Below are 9,205 nucleotides of genomic sequence, written 5' to 3' on the forward strand. Positions count from 1 at the left end.
CCCAGCCCACCACTGGGGCCACAGTCAGACTGGTGTGTGCCTTCTCTTCCCCTCTCCTAGGGGCGGGATTCACTGTGGGGTGGCGTGGCCCATCTGGGCTACTTGCACACTGCCAGGCTTGTGATGTTGGGGATCTGGCATATCAGCTGGGGTGGGTAGGCAAGGTGCACGAGGGGCAGGAGGGGCAGGCTTAGCTCGCTTCTCCTTAGGTGATCCACTTCAGGAGGGGCCCTGTGGCAGCGGGACGGAGTCAGATCCGATGCTGGAGGTTTGGCTCCACAGAAGCACAGAGTTGTGTGTTTGTGTGCAGGGAGCAAGTTCCCTGGCAGGAACTGGTTCCCTTTGGGATTTTGGCTGGGGGATGGGCGGGGGAGATGGCGCTGGCAAGCGCCTTTGTTCTCCACCAAACTGAGCTCTGTCGTCCGGGGGCTCAGCAGCTCTCCCTCCCTTTGTCCTCCAGCCTTCCCGCTTTCTGAGCAGAGCTGTTAACTTATGACCTCCCAGACGCTAAGTCGCGCTTGCTGTCGGAACACAGTCCGTTAGGCCCCTCCTCCTTTGCCAGCCAGACTCTCGGGGGCTCTGCTTGGCTGGCGAGCTGCCCCTCCGCCCCAGCTGCCTCCTGCCAGTCCGTGGAGTGCGCACCGCCTCGCCATCCTTCCTACCCTCTTCCGTGGGCCTCTCGTCTGCGCTTGGCTCCGGAGACTCCGTTCTGCTAATCCTGTGGCGGGTTTCTGGGTTATTTAGGCAGGTGTAGGTGGAATCTAAGTGATCAGCAGGACGCGCGGTGAGCCCATCATCCTCCTACGCTGCCATCTTCCCTCTCTCCCTGTGTTTCATTTTTTAAGAAGCTTCAGACTGTTTTCTAGAGTGGATATATCATTTTACCTCACCACCAGAAATGTCTGAGTGGCAGTTTCTCTGCATCCTTGCCATTATCTGGCATTGCCACTATTTTTCATTTAGTGTTTTTGATAGGTGTATAGTGATATAATTGTGATAAGATTTGAATTTTTCTAATGGTTAAAGAAATTAACCATCTTTTCATATGTGTATTTGCTATCAGCATTTGCCTCAATGAAATGTCTCTTTGTGTCTTTTGCCCATTTTCTACTTGGATTGTTACAGCTTTTTTTTCAGTATAGAATTTAATGATTCACCACTTACATATAACACCCAGTGCTCATTCAACAACTTCCCTCCTTAATATCCACCATCCATTTAGTCCATTCTCTGCCCACCCTCAATGTCTTCTCTGTGGTAAAGAGTCTCTTATGGTTTGCCTCTTATCTTTTTCCTCTTTCCCCTATGTTCATCTGTGTTGTTTCTTAAAGTCCACATATGAGTGAAATCATATGGAATTTGTCTTTCTCTGACTAACTTGTTTCCCTTAGCATAATACATTCTAGTCCATCCACATCATTGCAAACGGCAATATTTTATTTTTTTGACAACTGAGTAATATTTCATCATATGTATATACCATATCTTCTTTATCCTGTCATTACTCGATGGGTATTTGGGCTCTTCCAATAATTTGGCTAATGTTGATAGTGCAGCTATAAACTGGGCCTCTTAACAGCATTTCACAGAGGAAACCTTTTAATTTTGATGAAGTCTGATTTTTTAAATTTAAATTCAATTTATTTAGCATATAGTGTAGTGTTGGTTTCAAGAACAGAATTTAGTGATTCATCACTTACATATAACTCCCAGTGCTCATTCCAACAGGTGCTCACTTTAATGCCCATCACCCATTTAGCCCATCCTGCCACCTACTTCCCCTGCAGTCCTCAGTTTCTTCTCTGTATTTAAGAGTCTCTTATGGTTTGCCTCCCTTTCTGTTTTTATCTTATTTTATTTTCATTCCTTTCCTCTATGTTCATGTGTTTTGTTTCTTAAATTCCACATATGAGTGAAATCATATGATATTTGTGTCTTTCTCTGATTTCTCTTAGCATAATACACTCTAGTTCCATACATGGTGTGGCAAATGGCATGATTTCATTCCTTTTAATCATGGAGTAATATTTCATTGTGTATATATACCACCTCTTCTTTATCCATTCGTCAGTCCATGGACATGTGGGCTCTTTCCATAATTTGGCTATTGTTGATAGTGCTGCTATAAACATTGGGATGCCTGTGCCCCTTCAATCAGCATTTTATATCCTTTGGATAAATACCTAGTAGTGCAATTGCTGGATCATAGGATAACTCTATTTTTAATTTTTTGAAAAACCTCCATACTGTTTTCTAGAGTGGCTGTACCGGTTTGCATTCCCACCAGCAGTGCAAAAGGGCTCCCCTTTCTCTGCATCCTTGACAACATCTGTTGTTCATTTTAGCCATTCTGATGGGTGTGAGTTGGTATCTCATCATGATTTTCATTTGTATTTCCCTGATGATGAGTAATGTTGAGCATCTTTTCATGTGTCTGTTGGCATCTGGATGTCTTTTTTGGAAAAGTGTCTATTCATGTCTTTTGCCCATTTCTTCACTGGGTTATTTGTTTTTTGGGTGTTGAGTTTGATAAGATCTTTATGTATTTTGGATACTAACCCTTATCCAAAATGTCATTTACAAATATCTTCTTCCATTACGGTTGCCGTTTAGTTTTGTTGACTGTGTCCTTTGTCATGCATAAGCAATTTTTATCTTGATGAGGTCACAGTAGTCCATATTTGCTTTTGTTTCTCTTGCCTCTGGAGATGTGTCAAGTAAGAGGTTGAAGCAACCAAGGTCAAAGAGGTTGCTGCCTGTTTTCTCTTCTATGATTTTGATGGTTTCCTGTCTTACGTTTAAGTCTTTTATCCATTTTGAATTTAATTTTGTGTATGGTATAAGAAAGTGGCTCAGTTTCGTTCTTCTGCATGTCGCTGTCCAGTTTTCTCAACACCATTTCTTGAGACTGTCTTTTCTCCATTGGATATTCCTTCTTGCTGTGTCAAAGATTAGTGGCCAAACATTTGTGGGTCCATTTGTGGGTTCTCTATTCTGTTCCATTGATCTATGTGTTTGTTTTTCTGCCAATACCATACTGTCTTGATGATTACAGCTTTGTAATACAGCTTAAAGCCCAGAATTGTGATGCATCCAGCTTTGGTTTTCTTTTTGAACATGACTTTGGCTATTCAGGGTCTTTTCTGGTTCCATACAAATTTTGGAATTGTTTTTCTTGTTCTTTGAAGAACCCTGGTGTTACTTTGATAGAGATTGAATTAAATGTGCAGACTGCTTTGGGTAATATGGACATTTTAACAATATTTGTTCTTACAATCCAGGAACATGGAATGTTTTTCCATTTCTTTGTGTCTTTTCAGTTTCTTTCATAAGTGTTCTATAGTTTTCAGCATACAGATCTTTTGGATAGCATACCAAAAGCATACCTCTTTGGTTAGACTTATTCCTTAGGTATCTTATGGTTTTTGACACAATTGTAAATGGGATCGATTCCTTGGTATCTCTTTCTGTTGCTTCATTATTGGTGTATATAAATGCAACCAATTTCTGTACATTGATTTTATATCCTGCGACTTTACTAAATTCGTGTATCAGTTCTAGCAGTTTTTGGGTGGAATCTTCAGGTTTTCCACATACAGGATCATGTTGTCTGCAAAGAGTGAAAGTTTGGCTTCTTCCTTGACAATTTGTGTGCCTTTTATTTCTTTTTGTTGTCTTATTGCTGAGGCCTAGGACTTCCTGTCCTATGTTGAACAACAGTGGTGAGAGTGGACATTCCTGTCATATTCCTGACCTTAGAGAGAAAGCTCTCAATTTTTCCCCACTAAGGATGATATTAATTGTGGTTCTTTTGTATATGGCTTTTATGATGTTGAGATATGTTTCTTCTGTCCATACTTTCTTGAGGGCTTTTATCAAGAAAGGATGCTATATTTCGTCAGATGCTTTTTCTGCATCTCTTGAGAGGATCATATGGTTCTTATCCTTTCTTTTATTGATGTGGTGTATCACATTCATTGATTTGTAAATATTGAACCACCCCTGCAGCCCAGGAATAAATCCCCCTTGATCATGGTGAATAATTCTTTTAATGTATGTGGAATTCGATTTGCTAGTATCTTGTTGAGAATTTTGCATCCAGGTTTATTAAGGATATTGGCCCGTAATTCTCCTTTTTTTGTGGGGTCTTTTCTGGTTTTGGAATCAAGGTAATGCTGGATTGACAGAGTGAGTTTGGAAGCTTTCCCTCCATTTCTATTTTTTGTAAGAGTTTGAGAAGAATAGGTATTAACTCTTCTTTAAACGCCATCTGGCCCAGGAAACTTATTGGGAGATTTTTTTTTTTTCAACGTTTTTATTTATTTTTGGGACAGAGAGAGACAGAGCATGAACGGGGGAGGGGCAGAGATAGAGGGAGACACAGAATCGGAAACAGGCTCCAGGCTCTGGGCCATCAGCCCAGAGCCTGACGCGGGGCTCGAACTCACGGACCGCGAGATCATGACCTGGCTGAAGTCGGACGCTTAACCGACTGCGCCACCCAGGCGCCCCGGGAGATTTTTGATAACTGATTCAATTTGCTGGTTATGGGCCTTTTCAAATTTTCTATTTCTTCCTGTTTGAATTTTGGTAGTATGAGTTTTCTAGGAGTTTGCCCATTTCTTCCAGATTGTCCCGTTTGTTGGCATATAATTTTTCATAGTGTTCTCTTGTAATTGTTTGTATTTCTGTGGTGTTGGTTGTTATCTTTCCTCTTTCAGTCATGATTTTATCAATTTGGGTCCTGTCTCTTTCTTTTTGAGAAGTCTGGCTAGTGGGTTATCAATTTTGTTTATTCTTTCAAAAACCAGCTTTTTATTTCATTGATCTGTTCTACTGAGTTGTTTCTATATCATTTGTTTATTCTCTAATCTTTATTATTTCCTTTCTTCTGCTGGCTTTGGGCTTTATTTGCTATTCATTTTACAGCTCTTTTAGGTGTCAGGTGAGGTTGTGTATTTGGGACCTTTCTTGCTTCTAGAGATAGGCCTGAATTGCAATGTACAGTTCTCTCAGGACTGCCTTTTCTGCATCCCAAACATTTTGGACTGTTGTGTTTCATTTTCATTTCCTTCCATGTATTTTTAAATTTCTTCTTTAATTTCCTGGTTAACCCATTCATTCTTTAATAGAATGTTCTTTAACTTCCATGTATTTGAGGGATTTCCAAATTTTTTCTTGTGGTTGATTTCAAGTTTCATAGCATTGTGATCTGAAAATATGCATGGTATGATCTCGATTTTTTGTACCTGTTGAGGGCTGATGTGTGACCTAGTATGTAATCTATTCTGGAGAATGTTTCATATGCACTTGAGAAGAATGTGTATTCTGCTGATTTAGGATGAAATGTTCTAAATATATCTGTTAAATCCATCTAGTACAGTGTGTCATTCAAAGCCATTGTTTCCTTGCTGATTTTCTGCTTAGATGATCTGTCCATTGTTATAAATGAGATATTAAAGAGTTCTACTATTATGGTATTATTATTAATGAATTTCTTTATGTTTGTGATTAATTGATTTATATGCTTGGGTGTTTCATATTGGGGGCAGAAATATTTACAATTCTTAGATCTTGATAGATAGACCCCTTAATATTGTTATAATACCCTTTTTCATCTTTTATTACAGTCTTGGTTTTAGGTCTTTGGTTTGTCTGATATAACATGGCTACTCTGGCTTTCTTTTGACCTCCATTAGCATAATAGATGGTTCTCCATCCCCTCATTTTCTTTTTTTTTAAATTTTTGTAACGTTTATTTATTTTTTGAGACAGAGAGAGACAGAGCATGAATGGGGGAGGGTCAGAGAGAGGGAGACACAGAATCCGAAACAGGCTCCAGGCTCTGAGCTGTCAGCACAGAGCCCGACGCGGGGCTCAAACTCACGGACTGCGACATCATGACCTGAGCTGAAGTCGGCTGCTTAACCGACTGGGCCACCCAGGCGCCCCCATCCCCTCATTTTCTATCTGCAGTTGTCTTTAGGTCTAAAAAGAATCTCTTATAGGCAGCATATAGATGGATCTTGTTTCTTTTTCCATCTGATACTCTGTGTTTTGATTGGAGAATTTAATTCATTTATATTCAGTGTGATTATTGAAAAATATGAATTTAGTGCTATTGTGTTGCCTGTAGAGTTGGGGTTTCTCGTGATGCTCTCTGGTCCTTTGTAAACTTTGTTGCTTTTGGTCTTTTGTTTTGTTTTGTTTTTCTCCACTCAAAGAGTTCCCCATAAAATTCCCTGTAGAGCTGGTATAGTGGTCACAAACTCTAGTTTTTCTTTGTCTGGGAAGCTCTTTGTCTCTCCTTCTATTCTGAATGACAGCCTTGCTGGATAAAGAATTCTTGGCTTCATATTTTTCCCATTCAGCACATTGAGTATTTCCTGCCACTCCTTCTGGCCTGCCAAATTTTAGTGGACAGATCTGCTGCTAACTTGATTAATCTTCCCTTGTAGGTTAAGGACTTTTTTTCCCTTGCTGCTTTTAGGATTCTTTCCCTGTCTGAGTATTATGTCAAGTTGACTATGGTATTCCTTGGTGATAGTCAGTTTGTGTTGAATTTAATGGGAATTCTTTGTGACTCTTGGATTTTGATATGTGTGTCCTTCTCCAGGTTAGAGGTGTTTTTAGCTATAATTTACTCACATAAACTGCCTGTCCCTTTTTCTTTCTCTTCATCTTCTGGGATTCCTATGATGGGAATGTTATTCCTATTTAATAAGTCACTGAGTTCTGGAAGTCTTCCTTTGTGATCTTTTGTCTTCATTTTCCTCTTCTTTTAACCTTTATTATTTTCCGTAATTTTATCTTCGGTATCACTGATTCACTGCTCTGCTTTGTCCATCCTCACCGTCATGGCATCCATTTGAGATTGCATCTCAGTTTATAGCATTTTAAATTTCAGCCTGACTGGATTTTAGTTCTTTTGTCTCTGCAGAGATTCTTTGATGTCTTCTAAGCTTCTTTCAACCCCAGATAGTATTTTTATAATTATGGTTTTAAATTCCAATTCAGATATCTTACTTATGTCTGTGTTGATTAAATCCCTAGCCGTGAGTTCTACTGCCTGTTCTTTTTTTGGCAGGTGAATTTCTCCTTCTCATCTTGTCCAGAGAAGAAAAGAAGAAACAAACAAACAAAAAAACAAGAAAACAAAGATAAAAACCTAAAAAAAACATGAAAACTGTACCCTAGGTGTGTTTTTGTCTGCTTGTTAAAAGAATCTAGATTGAAAAATAAAATAAAATAATAAAATAAAATAAACAATAAAGTAAAAAATAAAATAATATGTATATATAAAAACAGAAAATAGTAATAGTAAAAAATTTAAAAAGGAATTTAAGAATAAGAAAAGAAATGAAAAAATAATAATTTAAAGATAAATAATAAAAGCAAGATGGAAGTTTGATCCTATTTCCTATAGAGCTGAAGTCTATGATCAGTACACACTGTGCAAGTGAGTTGTTTGTGCTTGTCTTCTGTGGGAGGGCCTGCTGTGCTGATTCTCATGCTGACTTATTTCAACAGAAATGTGCTTCCTTGGGCAAAAGAAGGCAGGGCTTGGTGTAAGTGGCTCTGGCCTCCACTAAGTGATACTGTTTTTCTCCCTGAAAGCTGAAAGCTTTCAGCTCTGAAGGGCAGAATGAATATGTGGCACCCTACTCTTTTGCCCAGAGCTGAAAGTTCACACCCCCTGCTCCTCAGAGAAACCTTACTGAAGAGCAATTAATCACCCCTCTGTGTCCCTGGTTTCAGTCAAAACTCTATGTTCACCTCAGGCATGGGACTGAGTTTCAAAACTCCAAATTTTAGGGATTCCTGTGAGAGCAGACCTTTTTCCTCTGGGGGAGGGCCTCACCATGGTTCTGTCAGCCTGTGCTAAGAAAACAGTGGTGGGACTATGAAACTGTTCAGTTTATGTCTAAACAGATCAGAAAGACAACACCCCTGCTTGCTGCCCTCAGCTGGAGCAAGTCTCTTCTCTTATGCCTGGAAACAGCACAGCATGTTGGTGTGACCCATATTTCTTGTAACCCCAAGGGATCCTCAGATCATGCTGTCACTCCTGGGATTCTGCCCTGCTTCACCACTTGAGCACCTTTAAGCCAGGCACTTCCCCCATGGTGGCAGCAAACTTCTAAAAGCTCAAATTTTGCGCTCTGCTGCCTATACTCTTTTGCGATAGCCTTTGTAAACAGGCTCCCTCCCCATGGCCTCCCCCATGTAAACAGACCAATACACAGAGCAATACCTTCCCCAGTAAATTCTCTGCACCTCCTAGCTTTCAAAAGGTGGTCACAGTTGTAGTCTTGCAGATTTATTCTTTCAGAACTCCACTTGAGTTCTTCAGTTTTCAGAATGATTTGATAACTTTCTAGCTGTGTTCAAGGGACAAGATGAACTTAGGGTCTCCCTACTCTTCCACCAATTTAATTCGTCCTCTTGATGAAATCTGATTTATCAATTTTTTCTTTTGTGAATTTTTTGGTGTGTGAATTCTAAGAATTTTTTGTCTTACCTTAGTTGCAAAGGTTTTCTCCTGTGTCTTTCTTCAAGGTTTTATAGTTTTACATTTCATATTTAAGTCCATGTTCCATCTTTAGTTAATTTTTGTATACGGTGTAAGACTTGGGTCAAGGTTAGTTTTCTTCATCCATGGATGCTCAAATATTCCAGCACCATTTGTTGAAAGGGCTTTCTTTTCTCCATTGAATTTCTTTTTCACATTTTTCAAAAGTCAATAAGCTTGTGTTTATGGGTCTATTTTTAGATTGTCCATTGTGTTTCATTGATCTATATGTCTATTCCTCCATAAATTACGCACAGTATTGATTACTGTAGCTTATGTTATATGATGCAGATGTTAGCTAATGCTATGGTGGGAATCACATTGCAATATTTAAATGCTTTGAAATCAACACACTGTATACCTGAAATGTACAGAATGTAGTATGTCACTTATATGTCAATTTTTTCCTAAAAAAAGGAAAACTGAAGAGAAAAAAAGTGCCCTATTTTTACCCATGCTTTTGTTTCTGTATTCTTTCTTATTCCATACTTCTTTTGTCATTTTCTTTTAGTTAGAGAACTTTTTATATCCATTATTTAAGGGCATGTCTGCTGATAACATATTCTTTTAGTTTCCCTTTATTTGAGAATGTCTAGATTTCTCCCTAATTCTTGAATGACTTTCACCAGATAT

The sequence above is a fragment of the Prionailurus bengalensis genome, chromosome D1, assembly GCF_016509475.1.
Source record: "Prionailurus bengalensis isolate Pbe53 chromosome D1, Fcat_Pben_1.1_paternal_pri, whole genome shotgun sequence".
NCBI lineage: Eukaryota > Metazoa > Chordata > Mammalia > Carnivora > Felidae > Prionailurus > Prionailurus bengalensis.